The 19,120-nt window shown below is 47.7% G+C and overlaps 1 protein-coding gene and 1 long non-coding RNA gene across 2 annotated transcripts in view; both read right to left on the bottom strand.

The window, feature by feature from the left end:
* Galnt2 (polypeptide N-acetylgalactosaminyltransferase 2) overlaps positions 1-19,120 on the bottom strand; it is a 101,770-nt gene that overhangs the window by 57,284 nt on the left and 25,366 nt on the right. The gene's annotated exons all lie outside the window — the stretch shown is intronic.
* LOC125367280 lies at positions 10,808-14,887 on the bottom strand. The gene is made up of 3 exons (XR_007214037.1): positions 14,386-14,887; positions 13,319-14,310; positions 10,808-13,101 (listed from the first exon to the last, which is right to left on the bottom strand). It is a non-coding gene; the product is annotated as an uncharacterized LOC125367280 (long non-coding RNA).

Genomic DNA, 19,120 nt, shown 5'->3' with positions numbered 1-19,120 from the left:
GACCCTGTTTGGGGGAGGACTTGTTCACAAAATATCCCAAGTCCCAGCAGTGTTTGCTTTGTTTATCTTTACCTCTGAACTAAAGTCCTGACTAAACACATGGTTGAATGGCATTCCAATTTTTGGTTAAAGCAGCCCAGAGTAATGATAGGGAGTAAAGGGCTGAAATGTGCTTTGGGAAATAAGCCTAGAGCTCAGAGGGGACATGAGGATGGGCTCCAGAGTCAAGATTAGCCACAAGGCAGAAACTCTGTGACTCCCCGCAGGTGGGCAGGTGGATGGGGACAGGATTATCAAGAGCTGGTAAGAGTTCCATAGATAAAACATTGGGTGGAGTTCGCCTGCCATGGAGAGCCCTTATGCTTGGGCACAATGCCCCAGACCAAGGCTCCACCACAGCCCCAGTCATAGACTGTAAGGTACAAGCCTATAAGGGACCTTTCCCATCACACCAGGTATGAAAAACAGCCTATTATCAGTGTTTTGAGACTACACACTACAAGTAAGTTTGCTAGCACTGCCATGAAAGGACCCCTGCAGTGAGGTTCACACAGCACAAGTCCCTCCTAGCTCTGGGTGCCTTAGTTGTGGGGCTGTTTCCTTTGGAGGATCAGAATGTCTCCCTACAAGCCCCTCTCCTGGCCTGGAGGAGGCCTCCATATCCCTCCCTGTCTCCCTGTATGCCTCAGCTTCTGGCTTTGTGAGGGCACCAGTCACACTGGATTAGAGTCCACCCCAATGACCTTGTTTGAACTATTTCTCCTCTGTGAGAACCTTGTTCCCAAAGAAGGTCCAGTCTGACACTGTGGAGGTTGGGGCTGTGGCATACATACCTTTTACTACCCCCCATCCCCACATTTCTCTGGAGGATAGAGTGTGAACAGAAGGGACTCTTTTGTGCACCAGTCTGCTGCTAGTTCTTAAAACGACTGGCGACCTGAGCTGTGCCAGCCGGAGAAGCAGATGTGGGAGCTGAAGGAACCTGTTCCTCTGTGAGCCCAGGCTCTGCACTGTCTCCATCCCACCCCTGGGGCTCACTGTGGCAACTTGTTTCTGACAGCACTGAACAGAGAAATAATTTAAACATGCAGATTATACTTTTCAGCTGCACAATGAGGTATGTCTTGGTTTAAGAGCTCCACAGACACATGCAGAGTGGAGCCCCCCAGAAACTAATCCGACAGAGACGTATTATTCTTCTGAAATAATGGGCAAAAAAGAAACCATTTTGCTGTCTTATAAGTTAGACACTCAAGCAGACAGACCCATACAATAAATCTGCATAGAAGCTGTAAAGGGGGCTGGGCACCAGTGGCTTTTATTAATGTATCAATTCCACCAGACTCGAGGAGAAGGCAGCAGTGAATGGCCGGCTGGAGCCTTGTCTCCCAGTCAGCCTGCCAGGAGCCCAGAAGAACAATAGCTGCAATCCATCTTCCAGGGTGGAAGCAGGGGGTAGGGCCCCAGACAGACTGAGCTCACAGAGACTGACAAAAGGAAACACAGCAGAGACCTCTGGGCTGGAACAGCAAAGTAGGAAGGGGGAGGGAGGTGTGGAGACTGAGGATGGATACAGGGACTGGGGAAAGGCGTCCTCACACAAAATTGGCTGCTCTCCATGAATTATTTTTTAGAAGGACTGGGGAAATGAACATTAAGGTCATTGTAACATTTGTTTCTACGTAGACAGTATTCAAAGGGTTCTCTTTGCTCTTTCTCTAAAACATGGAAATGTATTATTTTACAGAGAAATGGAAGGAAGTGGAGAGGAGAAAAGATATGGCAAAACCCCTAACACTTCAAGAGATTTATGTAGTAACTGTTCTGTGCCTGTGTGCAAGCTGACCCAAACTCATGCTATAGTAGGGAACTGTACAGTCCCAGGTGTACTTTGCACATTTATCTCCATTATCCCAACTAAAGGACTAAAGGCAGCTTGGTCAAGCACCACGTACCATGCTTCAACCACAGTGGACTCAACCGGCCTGGCAAAGGCAGCACCACAGGTAAGGGTGCCAAAGCTGGTGTGAGGGACAAGGCGTCAAGGTGAGCATCAGCCCTCCGAGGTTTGCATCCTAAGCAGAGGACAAGAATGCACATGGTCCTGCCCTAGAATGACAATGGACCCAAGAGGGAGCTGCCTGTGAGTCCACAGCTGAGTTCCAACGCCACACTCAATTGTCACAGCAGACATGAGGGGTGGGTGGGCTTGTCTCCCTGGCCCAGGAGCATTCAGACTTTCTGTCACAACCCATAGTAAAAGGCAATCTGTTGTGGCTTTGATTTTTTGTGTGGTGAGACCAAGTCTCACCAGACAGCTCCGGGAGGCCCACAACTGCTATGTAGCAGAGGCTGGCAATAGAAGACAAACATGCTGTAGACAACCTGCGCACATAGAACGAGCTTCATAGACCTTTACACACTTTCATACACTTTGTACTATTACATATGTGGTGTGCTCTGGTCCTTTCCTGTTTGACTAGTGAGACCATTCTCCTAAATTGGTTTCATCATGTACTAAGGAGGTCAGTTTGGAAAACCTTGCTCTGGTCTCTGTACAGATGTCAAGACTCCTTCAGGTCTGAACCAGGCTTTCTAGCAAGCTAGACACACAAACGAGGAGGGAAAGGAACAACAGTCTGTGCTCATCAATTTCTCATGTCCAACTCCAAACAGCAGAAAGCACAGAGACTATCCTTTCAGCTAACCCACAATACATGTCTACGGATCAACAGGAACAAAGGAAAAAAATAATACTCATGAGACAGAACCACAACTAAACCACAAGGAATGCCAGAACAGGCTGCTCACCAGCTAAGACAGCCCAGACAAGGGTGGAACATGCTCCCTCTTCCAGTGACCTAGGGATGCAAAATGCAGAGGACACTGCAGGACGTTCCCTGGAGGCTGGACATGTGGGATGAGCATGGGACATCTCGGGCTTGCTTCTCTGTAATTAAGTCACCACAGAGGTCTTCCAACATGGGAAGGCTCAGTCCATCCGGAGCCTCTTCCTCAAAAAAGCTGTCTGACACACTATAGACTTCCTACCCAGGCCTGAAGTGCCCACCCACTGCTCTGTATACTCACAGCACAAGACAAAGGCCTTTGGCACTTGGGCAAGTAGTTCTTTCTCTATAAAGCTGGTGAGAATGAGTGCCACTGAAAACAAAAATCATGCAACTGTCTAAGCCCAGTGAAAAGAGACCAGGCCAGAGCCTCCCGGGCATTTAAGGACATTCAGAACTAGGAACAGTGCTAAAGAACAAATCAGAGGGACAGCAGGGGTGTAGAAGACTCAGTGTCCAAGACGAGATGCTAGGAGGACTTGAACCTAACTTCTAGCACATCCAGGCCCGGACCCTGGTGTCGGTGGATAATGAGTGCAGATGGCTATCTGTTGGCTCCTGGGGATTCTGAGTAAATCTGAAGTGGAATCTACCATCTACCAGGCATGAATGTCAGGTCTGCAGCACGTTCTCCCGCTTGCTCCTTCCCATGACAGCACCTGCCCCAAAACACACCTCATCTCTGGCTAAGCAGGGTGAAGATTTCCCCACCCAATGACACAACCATCAAGTGCAGTGCATAAACACCATCCAGTTCCTTGGTGTATTCTGTGATTACCCCCAAAGAACAAGCAGCAAGGTCCTGAAGAGGAGCTACACACCTATGTGCACCATGGCTCCACTCAAAATAGTAAGACCCAAGTGTCTATCAGCAGATGATGTGTAGACAAAATATGCACATCCATACAGTAAAATATCATTCATCCTTAAAGAGGAAGGAAATTTACAACAGAGGAACAACCTGAAGATACTACTGCTAAGTCACACATCCTGTCGGCAAAGGATGATCCCACCTACTTGAGGTCCAGGAGTCAGTTCATAGACGCAGGAAGTGGGATAGGGATTGTCAGGGCTGGGAAGGGAAAGAATTACTGTTAATAGAACAGAGCCTCAGTTTTACAAGATGAAGAGATTTCTGTGACTGGATGGCTGTGTTGACAGACAATGGAAATGTGATTAACACCACTACACTGTACACTTAAAGATGAGTAAGATGGTAAATTCAATGGTGAATGTGCTCTAATACAATTAAAAAAATAATAAATCAGAAGAAGCAAAAAGGAACACAGCCAGAGGCCAGAATAGAACCAGTCTGATTTGCTTTTGTGTCTGAAATGACAAGGTCTCTCCTCTCCTTCCAGCTCCATTAGGACTCCAAGATACACTGCCAACCAATGGTGCCAACATTTCCAAATCAATCTGCTCCTTCTGATCTCCTGCAGGACACTCACAGGCCCTTGAAGTCGTGCCTCACCTGAAGAGTCTGAAGCATTGTCACCTATACTGCCATGCATTGTTCAGCTGTGATGTGTGTTACATAGGCACATTGCACAGGAAAGGAGAGGTGTGTGTGTGTGTGTGTGTGTGTGTGTGTGTGTGTGTGTGTGATGACATAGAACCATAGACAAAAAAAGTGGTTCTGTCAGGGACACCATGAGGACAGGACCAGGACAGCACAAGTCAGCTTTACTCCTTTCACACTACATCTTAGAATTGAGGTAGGATATTCCACACACAAGCAAACCCTGTAACTGTGTTATGTAAAGGCACATGCTGCTGGGAGCTACTTTGTGTTCTGCTGTGCTGAAGGACTTAAGACAATTCACTCACCATGGAAAGCCAGTCCCTGGGATAGAGGAGAACGGAACACAGAACATAGCATGGGACACATGAATGAAACCAGTACACATTAATAAAAGCCCTAGGACAGGCACGGAAGCAGAAAGAGAGGGAATCTTCCCACACCCTCAGAATCAATTCTGAATTTCTACAGCAATCGGCAGTGATTTCTAGCAGGAAGCTAAGGCCAGGTACAATCCTCTCAAAAAGGCACAAGTCAGTTGTAGCCACCTGGGCACTTGTTGTCCAGAGGTGAGATGTGCACTAGTGGCACAGCTAGACAATGATAGTGGTAGAAACCAAATAAGGTCTTAGCCAAACCTCCTAGTCACACTACTGTTTACCAACACACCCCCAACAGAGACTGGTCATTCCATTTACCCTGGGCAATCTGCAAAGTAAGTGAGGATAGTAGGGTGAGCCCTCCTTACCCCAAGAGGTTCTCTGCAGGCCCACTAAGGTCAGCCACTGTGTAGGCCTGCCTTCTTCCTCCTGGAAGCTAAAGGTTAAAAGGGGTAGGAAGACAGGGACCAGGAAAGTCTGGGGAGCTAAGAGGTCTTGCAGGACAGAATCTTCAGCAAATGGCTCTTGTCTGTCAACATAGATACAATGTCCAAACACAGACACAGGCCTCTCTGGGCTTGCATGTTCACTCCATGTCTAAACAAGTCAGGACAGATTCTTTCTGGTCCCTTCCAGCACTCTGCCATTCTGTACATCTACAATTAAAGGGCCTCAGGAGCTTAAAGAGCCTCATGCTGAGGAGATACAATGACCCAAAATAGTGCTCTTCTCCAGAAACCTGAGTAACAAAGCAGCTAGAAGCTCTTAGCTCCCTAAATGAGTACTGTGACATGCCTTCTTCCTCTGCTTTGCTTTTTCCTTAGAATCTATTTGAAAAAAAGACAAAAACCTGCTGCTCCCTTCTCTTCCCAATGCTGTCCTGGGGAGGACCTGACCCTGGGCTGACCAGCAGTCTATGGAGCTTCTAATAGGACAAGCCTAGACAGAAACACACTCAGTCAGCCTTGGCTACCATGGCCAGAGGCCCCAGCTCACGTCTGCAGTCTAGGTCAGAGGTGGCCAGCACTGGAAAGCTGGGACCTGTTGTACAGATCTACTCAGGAGCCCAAGTTCTTTTCTCGCAGAGGCTGAGGAAGAAAGGGGGCCTCATAACGCACAGTCTGCTTCCACAGCAACGGAGTGACGGGCCTTCACACTATCTATGACCCACAAAGTGCTTTCTCACTCATCAGAAGGGCATGTATGGAAGGGGAGGCTTTGCACTATAACCAGGACTCCTCAGACCCAGCTCTTCTTGCCCAAATTTTAACATTTAAATACCTAGCACTGAGAGGAAGATCCATAGACTCTTCTCTCCCTGTGTGAGGACAGGGGCCCAGCAGGGACACTGGCTGCCCAAGGCCTAGTCAGGCTATAAGGCCTCTGAGAGCAGACACAGGACACTGTTCCCCATATCCAATGTCCCAGAGACATGTAGTGTCGGGCTCCCCTCTTCACCCTGGCGCATATCCCGCCCCATTCCACCGGGCGGAAAAGCTGGAGTGCGGCACAGTGTGCAAACCTTGGGCGTGCGTAGTCGTGAGACGCCTCTCCTCCCCTCGGTCCCCTAAAGAACTACACAGGACGCGAGTGTGGGCAATCTCGGGGTGAGCTTCTGGAACTCCCACCGGGTTTACTTGGGGGGGGGGGGGCGGGGGGGTTATATAACAGTAATGGTGGCAGGAAGGGGAAGGACTAACTGGGTATTAACGATTGGCTAATGATCTGTCCATCACGGTGATGTCACGGAACTTCCCGCAGACGCCCGGCCTCTTGGCTCGGCCTCCTGGCTCAGCCGGCTCCATGGTGGCACATGTGCTCACAGACGAGAGGCGGGGCTGGTTTGGCATCTCTTCAGGTAGAACCCGGAAGGGAGTAGGAGGGGCTAATCAGCCAAGCAGTCCCAGGGCAGGAGAAGGGGACTGTCTCTTAGGTATAGCCAGACCCCAACAATGTAGCTACAAGCAAAAGGCAAGGACAGGTTTGAATGATTTTTAAAAATCTAAAGACAAAAAGTAAAAGGAGCTCATAAGGGAGCAAATAGAATAAGTACAACTACTTCCAAAGCAAATCAAAACTAAATACTAACGGAACCTTGGAATGAAATCTTTACTTCCAATGTAAAGTCAACAGAAATCAAAGGAAAGTACATCTAAACTTTTTTATTAATGAAAGAAAATAAGGACTGAACCACATATATTACTCTTGGGCCAAATCCTCTTCTCTCAGTTTTCCTTCTCAGTGTGGGCAGCTGATAGGGCTGCAATACAGCTGACTCCTCCAGAAGCCTGTAGCAAGAGCAGAGAGGTCTGTCCAGTCCTGCACACCACCCTCCCCTTATGAAGTGGCTCACATTCACCCCTTGAGCCCCATTCTCCCACACAGCAGGAAATCCCCAGCTGGTATCAGGTGAGGGGGAGCGATACTGTGGCCTTAGCTGAAGGTACTTCCAAGCAGTGGGACTTCACCATCCAGGAAACCAGGCCTACCTCAGCATGACTCAGACTTGATCTTTCAGGCTTCCTCCCCTGCAGGCCAGGCCCCAGCCGGCATAAAGCTCCACGATGGTTCCCAGACATCAACACAGGAAGTCTGTCCATGAGACCTGGGCCTCCCAGCACCCCTCTGCTCCAATGAGTTATATCAAGCTCCTTGTGGCAAACCCTTGGGGAAATGGCTGTAAAACAGAAGCTGAGTGGGGAAGGGTCTGCCCTTGGGAAGGCACCACTGCTGGTAATGCTCTTGCCATTCACTGCCAAAATCCTGCTGCCCAGTGCTTACAGTGATAGGCCAGGCCTCAGGAGAGGGGAAAGCTGGCTCTTGGTCTGAGCATTATCTCATCCTTTTCTTGCCAGATGACTGATACATGGCTGTTGGGCTCTGGCTATACCTTTAAGGGGCAGTCCCGAGAGGCCTGCATCTTCTCCCGCCCTGGGGCTGCTTGGCTGGACCCCTCCGGGGTCCAGAACTGGAAAAGGTAGCAAACCAGCCCCGCCTTCCGCCTTGGGCACATGTGTGAGAAAATGGCGCCGGGCCAGGCCCAAGGGGCGGTCCTATGGGATGTGATGACCGCCCATAGAGGAAGTTCTGTGACATCACTATGATGGGCAGCTTATCAGCCTATTGCTAGTATGCAGTTAGCCCCTCCCCTTCCTGCCGCCATTACTGTTATATAAACCCCTCCCCTGAGTAAAACCGGTGGAAGTTCCAGAAGCTTACCCCGAAACACCCGTGTGACTCCCACGTCGTTCTTTAAGTGTGTGAGGGGAGGAGGGGCGTCTTGCGACTACGCACCGCCAAGGTTTGCACATTGGGCCGCACTCCAGCTTTTTGCCCGGCGGGCTGGGGCAAAAACATGCGAGGATGAAAGGAGTCCCAACACAAGGCCACTCTGAGTAGGTCGTCTGCAAATGGGCGAGGAGAGGCACATCCCAATATGCACTAATGAAATGTTTGCAGGCTCAACCACAGTTACCTGATACCACCAAAAAAGCAAGGAACATGAATTTCCTCCTCGGTGAGCAAAGAATGTGATGCTCACTGACCACGTTACAGGCTATGAGCACATAGCTCACAGCCCAGGACATACCTGTTCTGACCTTGCAGAAGAGAACACTGAAGACCAGAAGAGGCCCTGGTCTCAGGTTGATCAAGTGATATAAGGCAGTCACAGAACTTGAACCAAAGCCTCGCACCTGCCAGAAGCAAGGCCTTTCACCTGTCTGCAAGGGAGCAGGAAGATCTGTATATCCCTGTGATGTTTTGAATCTCTATCTCCCCATGAAAACCAGAGTCTCACAGCTTGCCTGACAACTCACAGGAAGAAAAGTCAAAAGCAGTTGCACTATGTCCAAAGCAACTGTCACAAACCAGAAATCAGAAAGTGAGAGAATGGGCACAAAAATGTAATTATACAACAACAACTAAAAGCAAATAAAGACTGTACTGTGAGAGGTAAAATAGAGATGCCAATGATGGTCCTCCTCTGTGCCCTGGCACCTAAGCCTGAGTCCACTGCCATTCTCACCCTCACAAATAGCAGGCCAGATGCTGAACACCAGCCAGTGGGCCCAGGATACATGGTTTCTCCTATCTGCCTCCTCTGAAATGAAGGTGACAAGACATTTGTCATGGTTTCCCCTTGGAGAGGAAGTGACAATACATCAAAGCTCTTAACACCTGAGGTTCAAATTAACACCAGAACTGCTTTGAAATGATCTAGCACTCAAGATGACTGAGTGCCCCCTTTTTGTCTCATTTAGGCTTCACAGCAGGAAAGCCAAATAGGCTGGGTTCTTACTATTCATACTAGCACAAAATCAGAGAAGCTAGCAAGGCAGACTGTTCAGAGCTTTGTCCAACCCAATGGCAGCATCAGCCAGCATTTGAACTTTCCAACCGCTGGGCCCATGGCACCTGACCAGGGGATGGGGAGCTATTTAATAGCCACATCTACTCTGCTCCTTTTAGCCCCAGCAGAGGGCAAAGGTCACACTACATTATGCCCTGAGCACCACAGGGAAAGTGTCTGGATTGTATGAGACAGCTTCCCAGCCCCTTCCACACCAATGGTATCTGTATAGTTGGATACAACTACTCTAGAGGGAGTGGTACTCAGTGAAAGCCTCTCACAATGTTACACATGGGGTGAGGAGTAGAGTTTAAAACCAACCAGACTTCCACTTCTCAGAAATACTGAACAAATTCAGACAGATGAAGAGTTAGATATGAGAATCCTGCAAACCAATCAACATTAGAATAACAAAAATAAATACTACTTTCTGATTTCCAGGCTTTGAGAAAGGCTCTTCTAAGATTAAAGGCAATGAAAGGAAAAGACATGAAGGAAGAGAATGAGCACTGATCGCTGTGAAGCTAGGTCTCCCTGTTTAAAAAGAAGTCTGGTGAGGGGTTGGGAATATGGCCTAGTGGTAAAGTGCTTGCCTCGTATACATGAAGCCCCGGGTTCGATTCCTTAGCACCACATATATAGAAAAAAGCCGGAAGTGGAGCTGCAGCTCAAGAGGTAGAGTACTAGCCTGGAGCAAAAAGAAGCCAGGGAGAGTGCTTAGGCCCTGAGTCCATGCCGCACTGGCAACAAAAACAAAACAAAACAAACAAACAAAAAAAGTCTGGTGAAAACACTGCCAAAAATAGACCAGGGATATAAGCAGCCAAGGTCAAATGATGAGAAAGTCTGGCTATGAGATCAGAAAGCACCTGGGAGAAGCTCTTGAAGTCAGGAATTGAGGAAATCAACATAGAAACTGAAGTCAGGAATTAAGGAAATCAAATGTACAGTCCACAATATCAATAAAAAGCCTTCCAGATAGTGTAATATCACTACTTATAAGGCAGTGTTAAGTTTTTCATGGTGAAAAAAACCTTGTAGTATATGATTATCTCAAGTATATTAAAAACCAAGGTGAACAGACCCTGGAATTGTGCCTGGAGTGTTACTCTGTGGTGTGGATATGTGTTACTTCTCTCTGCTCCCTTCTGCTCATCACCTCTGAGTATCACTACTCTAATAGGGAGGAGACTCAGAACAACAGGCATCTAGTAATTTAGTAGCATATTTTTACTTGGAAAAATGTGCAAAAGCAATGAAAAGCTGCTGTAATTCTTATCCACTGGTTTCTATCTGTTTCAAGAACTGCACAGATGGCTTTTTTTCATTAGGCTTCACTATTTTCCATTTCTTTCCAAGAAAACTCCAAGACAGTGTGCACATTATATAATCATTCCACCATGGTCCCTTCCTTATGGCTCCAGATCTCACATTCATCAACAAGACCCAGTCCTGTGTAACACTAGAGGGCCAGCGCATGCTGTAGGTACTGCCACTCCAGGACCGGTCAGACTAATGGACACCAAGCCAGGAAACAAGTGAGACTCTCCCTAGGGAGCCTGGGCCATTCAGCAGTTTGGGACTACAGGCCTTAGTCTGTTTGTCTTTGTCTACTTTGATGCAGCAGTTACTTATAGAGCCCACAGCTTGATCAGCCAATCCTGGTCTCCTTCTCTCTAGAACTCCTCCCCACCCCCCTACACCCCCACCATAGTCCTGCTCCTGTGAGCAGCAGGGCAATCAGGCAGAGACAGCCCTCTGTGGCTTTAGCCTCAGCTCCTCAGGGCCCACCCTCTTCCCATCTAAGACCCCTTGTTTTCCAAGCCCCCTTGCCTTCCCATCCTGACTCGATTTGCTGCCTGCTGTTCTATAAACTCATCGGAATGGCTTAGGCATGGTCAGCTAAGCTTGACTTTGAACACATGGGAGCGGTTGCTGAGACTTCCAGACATGCCTGTGTATAAATTCCAGAAGTAGCAAGAGACCCTCTGCAGGCCCAGCAGACAGAAGCTCCTGGCTAATGGTCCTATTCCTGCTAGAGAATGTCCTACTTGGGGTCCCAACAATGGTCATTTCAGGCCTCTTGTGGTTCTGATGCTGTGTAATTTTCACTGGCTGCCTTCTTAGAGAACTCCAAATTGCTATATCAACTGGTGTGCTAAGGCACCTCACCCCAACAGTGAGGGTAAACGGCAGGCTTCCAGATCCTTTACAGCGAGGCGTAACACACCCCTGGCAAGACCCAGAAGCATCCCGAAGCAAGCATTTAACTTGTTTCTAACAGCCAGACCCTAAGTGCTATTCTGCAGCCACTCAAATTACCTCAGCAACAGTGGCCTGTGCTCTGACTGACATGGGTGATGAAAATCCATGATGTACAAAGGCACATTAGGACATGCCATTGAGGGCAGAAGAGCTGGCTAAAGGAATCCCCCAAAGCCTTATTACAATGATGTTAATCGGGATTCACGTAAGGAAGATGTATGGCAGCAGAGGGGGCAGCAGAATGGTCTCCACGTGTATGAGGCCCCACACGTGAGCCATTAGAACCACCAAGTCTCCCCACAGTGGTTATGGGCCCCTGGACTTCAGGGGTCCTTTGCTGTAGCTCACCTTACAAGGAGGAACACTGAGGCCATACACACCTGTAAGTGTGGCTCCAATGACATTCAGAGGTGGCAGTTCTACAGCTGTGCCACCCAGAGACTCCCAGTAGGCAAGTGATGCCTGTTCCTGGGACAGGGATGTACAGAGCGAATGCCACACTACTGAGCCATGGCCTGGGGACTGTCCACACCCCTCCAGCTCAGTGTTCTGTACTATGTAGAAACTTTCCAGTACGGGGGCATGTGGCCCCTTACAGGATACTCAGGCCTACCACTTTATTCAGTGGATTCTCTCCCTGAGTAGCCAACAAGCTATAGAGAGAAAGTGTTAAGAAATAGAAACCTTCACAGTATATCTGCAGTGATTTAGAAAACTTAGTTTTGAATCCTGGCAACATAATCTATTTTGAGTATGAGACAGGTTAGTTAATTCCTAATGAACCAGATTGGAAACATACTGCAAGTGAAAAGCAAGCTCATCGTGAAAAGGTTCCAAACACAGGCACTTCCTATGCCCCCAGCAGCAGCAAAGCCCTGAGGAGACAGTGCTGCCGTGTGCATGCTGTGGGCTTGAGAAGGGGACTAGAGAAGCATCACCAGCAACCCAGAAAATCCCATCCACTGTTCAAATATCCAGTACACACCACATGGAGACAGCTCTGACTGATGCTGAAGAACAAGCCATCCCTGGGTGGGGCTGAGATGCCAGTCCAAGGGTGGGAGACAGGGTTCAAAAAGGCTGTGAGCTGTCAGAAACACAAATGAACACACTGTGCCTTGCCACAATGTATCCATAGCAATGCAGATTCACAAGCCACATCAGTTTGGTGGATAACATTGGCCAAATACTACTGATGAGTTCACTGATATCCTTGAACACTGGCTCAGATTCCTTTAGTACAATCTTAATTACTAGTATTAACTCAGATCACGTTGCACTTTTCACATAATAACGATATGTAGGTTACAGAATGATAGGAAAGGGTTACAGTGGGGGTTCCCAGGGCCATGCTGAAGGTACAGGTAGAAGAAAGAAGATACAGACGGAAAAAGTCTCCATGGGAACAAGAAATGTTGCCAACCACAGGCATAAAGCTGTTCAAAGTGGAGTTGTCAAATGTAGTTCCAAGTGGCAGACTGTTTCAGTGTTTGTTTGAAGTGGGTGTCAGAGGCAGGAAAAATGGGGCTCAAGCTGGAGCCCCTGGAGAGGCAAAGCCCAGAGGCTGTGGCAATTTTCTAAATGAGGCTCATAACAGTGGCCTGGTAATGAGTCAGTGTGCCTGCTTCTCTCCATCTTGGGATGTTCCTCCTTTTATAGACCCAGGTGAGGTGTGATTGATAAATTAATGGGAATGTCTGATAAGCTTTGGTATATTTACAAATAAAACTGTATCTTGTGGGGGCTGGGAATATGGCCTACTGGCAAGAGTGCCTGCCTCATATACATGAAGCCCTGGGTTCAATTCCTCAGCACCACATATATAGAAAAAGGCCAGAAGCGACGCTGTGGCTCAAGTGGTAGAGTACTAGCCTTGAGCAAAAAGAAGCCAGGGACAGTGCTCAGGCCCTGAGTCCAAGCCCAGGACTGGCAAAAAAAACCAAAACAAAACTGTATCTTGTGGTGTGCTGGCAGATGGTAATTATTTACTCATATAAACAAGATGTAGTAATTCTATTTTGGCACTTGAATCCAAAATGGAGTAGCTTAGGTTTATGAAATGGAGTGAGACTCAAGGCTACGTACAGCCTAAAGCTGCCACTCCATACAACAGGGAGCAACACAGAGCAGACCTGGCCTCATCTCACTGTGCACCACAGGAGACTATGGACAGAAGGACCCACCTGTGGCTCGGGCTCCCCTTACCCTTTAGGAGACATGCTCAGGAAAGAGCAAAGTCCCACATACATCTGTGCCCAGCTACTTTCTCTGCCTTAAGATTATTTCTACTATCTGGAATCAAACCCAGAAATAAGCAGCCCCACCCTGTACACACAGAACCAAGCATGATCTTTGTGTACCAAGCAGTAGTGTGAACAATGGCTCCAAGGCACAAACCTCTTAAAAGTGGCTACAGGCTTCCAAGAAAGCCCTAGAGCCAAATATGCCAGTGCTCCCACAGAGCCTAAACATGGTAGCAATTGCAGTCCCCCTTACCCCAACCCCACATGTACATTCAGCTGTGCACTTACATGTAGAAATACCTGCATACAGAGAATGGCTGTGACAGTAACTGGGACAGGAAGCCTGTTGGGGACCGCAGCGTCTATGGTGGGAACAAGAGGGTAGTGATTCTACAGACACTAGAGAAGACCCAAAGGTCAGTCCTGCAGCACCAAGTGTGCAGAGAAGACAATAACTGGACTTGAGTAAAATGTCCATTCAATGTATACCTGGTCCCCACCACTGTGACACTAGGGCCAACAGGTCCTCAGAGGGTGAGGGATCATGGGATGAGGCCTCATCTGGGCCCTCACACCACTCTTCAGAAGGGATGATATGCAAACTGCAAAGCTGAAGTGTACAAGGCCCTTCAGCCTGTCGTCCCTACCCACCCCTTCTCTTGCTCCCACATACACTCCAGCTGGCTGCACCCGAGAGGCCCTGCACTCCAGTGTGTGGGAATCTGTCCTGCCGGGGAGTGATCCGGTCCACTGGTGGGTGTACCTGTGAGAGGACCTGTACCCTACAGTGTGGGGTTTCTATCCTGCCTGTGAGTACTCCATCCAGTCCACTGGTGGCTTCTAATCTCCCCAACACTGGGCAGTGCCTGGCAAGAAGCAGGGAAGAACCAGACTTGGGACATGTCTCATCCTCTAAGAGATCAGCAGCTCAGCATAGATCAGGTCTTCCAATCTCATCTGCCACTTGGGCACCGTCAGATGTTTGGCTGAGAACAATACTCAACATGAGGCAACCAGTGGTGTGGTTGTGTAGTGTGGGTGGTAACCAGTAGGCTGTGCCCAGCCTGAGTTAACACTGCACAGCCTGGTCTTCAGGAAAGCTCTGTCTTAGACTCAACTGAGTGGAGTCTATCGAGCTATGATGCAAGCCCAGGTGGCCCTTCAGTGCAGCCTGCCTGTCCCAGGATTCCACTTTGGGTGCTAAAGTCATGGGCAGGGCTCAGACCTAAGACAACATGGCTCTCACTTCAAGAAGCTGAAGAAATTGAGCAAGTTCAGGGTCAATGGAAAGACACAGCACCTACATACCAAATCTTTCCAAGGAAGGGCTGTTGCCTGCCTCCTCAAAGCACCAAAACATGAATTGGTTCCCACTATATCCCACTGCAATTGCTACTGGGCAAGGCATAGACAAATTTCCATATCATGAACAGATTTTGGAAGAGCTTCTAGTTATATTTCCTCTGCTTTAGTAACACCAGACACACCTCTGGTGACAAGGGGACAAGGCAGCATGTCACAAACGCAGTACAGCCATTGGGATCTAAAGGTTCGTTCTTTCATCAGCATTTACCAACAACCAAAACACTACATGCCAACTATCTTTTCTGCTGTCTCCTTGAGTGCATCAAAGTTAAGACAGAAATAACAGAATCAACTCCAAGGACTTCTGTCAGTTTGTGCTTAACTCCATTTAAATCTATACTGGATAATATTTTTCACACTGAACAGGCCTGGTAACATCTGTTTTTGTCTTTTCTTGTTTGGTACTGGGAATTAAACCCAGGTCATTGTTCCTGCTAGGAAGCACGTTGCCACTGAGCTACATCATCCCAATCCTGCTTCTTCTTAAAGCTGAGCTACCAAGCATGTGAGTATTTAGGTACCACTGAGTCCAGAGGACAGGAAGTCTATTTATACTACACAGAGAAATCTAGGCCTTTGGAGCTCGTGAAGTTCACCTAGTGGCCAATGACTACGAAACCAGTACCGCTTTTATCTGGATCTTTAGAGTGCTTGATAGTATTGGGGGTTACACCTGCCAAGCATATAGGTCATTTTCAGGACTGCGATGCTGAAAGCCTAAAAAAAAATGGGGTAAAATGCCCCCCCCCAAAAAAGGAGTTAAAACATTTTTACTACCTGAATTGCAGGAAAAGGACACAGCACACCTATTGCCTTATAAATAATAAATATATATTTTTTCCTTTCCATAACAGGAGAAAATCTGAGTAAGAGTCTTTAGGGAGTGAAGTAAAGGTCATCTCCACAGGGGTTCCAGCATAATACATCGAATGGGAACAAAACAAGACAAGGCTGACTAGTGAAGGTGAAGCAGCTCTGGAGTCCCAAAGGCTCAGGTGTCCTCCTGAACTTCACTGTAAAGGACAGACAGATGGACAGACGGACACACAGATGGACGGATGGGGACATGGACGGAGACGGACACACACACACACACACACACACACACACACACACACACACACACACGGCTGATGAAAGTCAATTATTTTTCAGCCCTGAAATTCACATGAAGATATGAGAGGTTAGTTTTTGCTGTCCCTGGGCAGTGTGCTAGCCCCCAGAGCCAGCAGTGTCACTATCACTATCTAAGACACATTTGATTTTGGAAATGGTTAACGATCATTTATAGCCAAGAATCACAGACAAGATGAATGATCAAGCTTGGTCAGACTCTCATAGAGGTAGCAGACACTAAGAGCAAGTGTCTTCCATGCCTGATAAACCAGACCACAACTGTGCTCTGAACAGAGATAGCAAAGAGCTGCCCTCCCAAACAGCATCTCTGGAGATGGCCACTTCTCCAAATGCACATGTTGTAGTCAGTTATGAAGTCCAGCCTGTGACTCCCACCCTAGTATAACCCAAAGTGGGTTATTACTGATGAAGGGACATAAGGCATTTCAGCAGTCAACCAAGAGAATCACGAGCCACAGCTCGGCACCAAGATGCCTGCATTCCACAGGCAAATGCCAAGGCCCAGAAGTGGTAGAGACATAAACACAGATGACATGTGTGTGTGCATGTGTACATGTTTGTATGCCACATATTCACAGCTTGTCCCCACATAATCATTATCCTAAATTCAAATGCTCTAGAGGAACACACACACACACACACACACACACACACACACACACACACACGTAGCACATTCTTATGCACTTGCTGAGCAACTGTAGCTTTCTATCCATGGGAACAAAATTGTACTTAAAAGTAGAGCTACAGGGGCTAGGGATATGGCCTAGTGGCAAGAGTGCCTGACTCATATACATGAGTCCCTGGGTTCGATTCCCCAGCACCACATAGACAGAAAATGGCCAGAAGTGGCGCTGTGGTTCAAGTGGCAGAGTGCTAGCCTTGAGCAAAAAGAAGCCAGGGACAGTGGTCAGGCCCTGAGTCCAAGCCCCAGGACTGGCAAAAAAAAGTAGAGCTACAAAATGTTAGATGAACACAAGCTCTAGCCCTATTGAGAACTCTTTTCCCCACATGCTGTGACTTGAAGTATTAAGGGAAGCCCAGTTCAGTAGCCACATTGCAGCCACTTATGGAGGCTTCAAGCTACAAACTTAGATCTTTATCTTTACATCTCCATCCAGTAGAAAACGAACTTCAAGGAAAAGCTACAGTTTGCTTTTGCACTAACTGCAAAAGAATTGGTTTGTCAAATACATTCACAACAAAGAGAAGCACCAGGCCTCTTCCTTTGTTTCTACAACATCTTGTTAATCCAGGTCAGATGTGAGCATCTGACACACAGCAACAAAATGCTTTCTGATCCCCATGACTCCATGAAAACAGACAGATGCTCAATACATGCTTACATGGGGTGATCCAGTGATTGGAAGTGTGCCCCCATTAAGAACTTCCAGCCCCCTCTAAGAACAAACTGCATGCTACACTACACTTCCAAAAGTGCCACACTGAATGCCCACACTAAACTAAGCTCAGTTTCCCCAAGGAGGCATGGGCTCAGCCTAGTCTAAACTGGACCCCAGCTCTGTGCTAACAGACGCAGACATCCTGAGAAGCCCCACTGCAAAAGGAAGCAGGGGCCACAAGTCTGCATGCAAGGTGATCCCAATGGCCAAGACTGCTTCCAGGTGAGGTCCTCTCTGTGAGGTGGTGTCCCACGCCGGAGTCTCTTCCCTGCTTTGCCAGCCTTGTAACCAGGAGGTTTTAAAAAGGAGATACATTTTTAAATAAAGAGCACAGACAGGAGGCTGCTGGTATGTGGTTGGCTAAGGTGAGCCAGGAAAAGGGCTGCACATAAAACAACTGACTGCAGGTCCAAAACCCTAGATTTTATATTCAGGCTATCTTGCCCTCTTCCTCCATGAGAAAGTCTTCCATTCTTGATCTTGCATAAATTTCCCCAGTGAAAGAATTTTCATTTTAAGAAGCTTTAGTTCTAAGCAATCTGACATTTAATCCAACAGCTAATCAAAGTGAGAGGCATAACAGCAAACTTGTTTCTATTCAAGTGCAGGCTCTGGGATTTAAAGGAGGGAAAATCAGAAGACTGAAACACTCCCTGATGCTTTCTGCAGGAAAGAGAAAGCCAGCCACTCACTGTCTTAAAGGTGGGAGAATGCTTGGAGAGCTATGTCACACTGTTTCCTGACAGCATGAGCACATCTTGATGTGAGCACTGAGGAGTAGCACTGAAAAAGGCTTGCACCTGTGTACTGTGCACATCTAACATATAAACATGCATTGTTCAGTGCTGTGAATATGCATGAAACATACCACACATGTATGGAAGCACACATGCCATGTATACAGAAAATGAAACATGACACCTGTGAATACATGATCACATGGATCTGTCATGATGCATATATCCATAAACATGTCACATCTCCATATGTACATAATGTAAAATAAACGTGCTATGTGTCCATGTTTTGCTGCACAGTATATACACATGCACCCACACATGCCCACAAAGTAATCATGACCAGCCCCTCCCGTTAGCTTCTGCCTGGCCAGCGATGCTGTCCATCCTCTTATGACCTCCCACAAAGGTCAATGGCATACTGGTATTAACCAGGAGGAAAACAGACACTGCAATCCTCCTCAACTCGGCAAGTCAAGCCCATATACTAATCACACTAGACTGACGCTTAACATATCCACACACCCAAAACTTAATTTACCAGACCAAAGTGTAGCCTTCTCCAAGTTCCTTTACACCAAAGTATAACCTCTTTTCGGGTTCCTTTAGACCAAAGAATAGCCTTCTCTGAGTTCCTTAAAACAACGCTGCCACTGCCCTCCCATCCCCAGCAACAACTATGAGCAGCCTGAGGTGGTGTCAGGTGTCGAGGGTTAACCTTTAGCACCCTAAAAACTACAGGACCAGAGTATGTGGCAAGTCCACTGAGAAGTCCAGGACCAGGGTGTATGGCAAGTCCAATGAGCAGTCCCCTGAAAACTCCAGAACCAGGGCACATGGCAAGTCTACTGAGCAGTCCAGAACCAGA

This window comes from Perognathus longimembris, chromosome 18 (assembly GCF_023159225.1).
Source record: "Perognathus longimembris pacificus isolate PPM17 chromosome 18, ASM2315922v1, whole genome shotgun sequence".
In the NCBI taxonomy this organism is placed as follows: domain Eukaryota; kingdom Metazoa; phylum Chordata; class Mammalia; order Rodentia; family Heteromyidae; genus Perognathus; species Perognathus longimembris.
The sequence above is the reverse complement of the archived record's forward strand: the minus strand, read 5'-3'. Positions and strand labels throughout refer to the sequence as shown.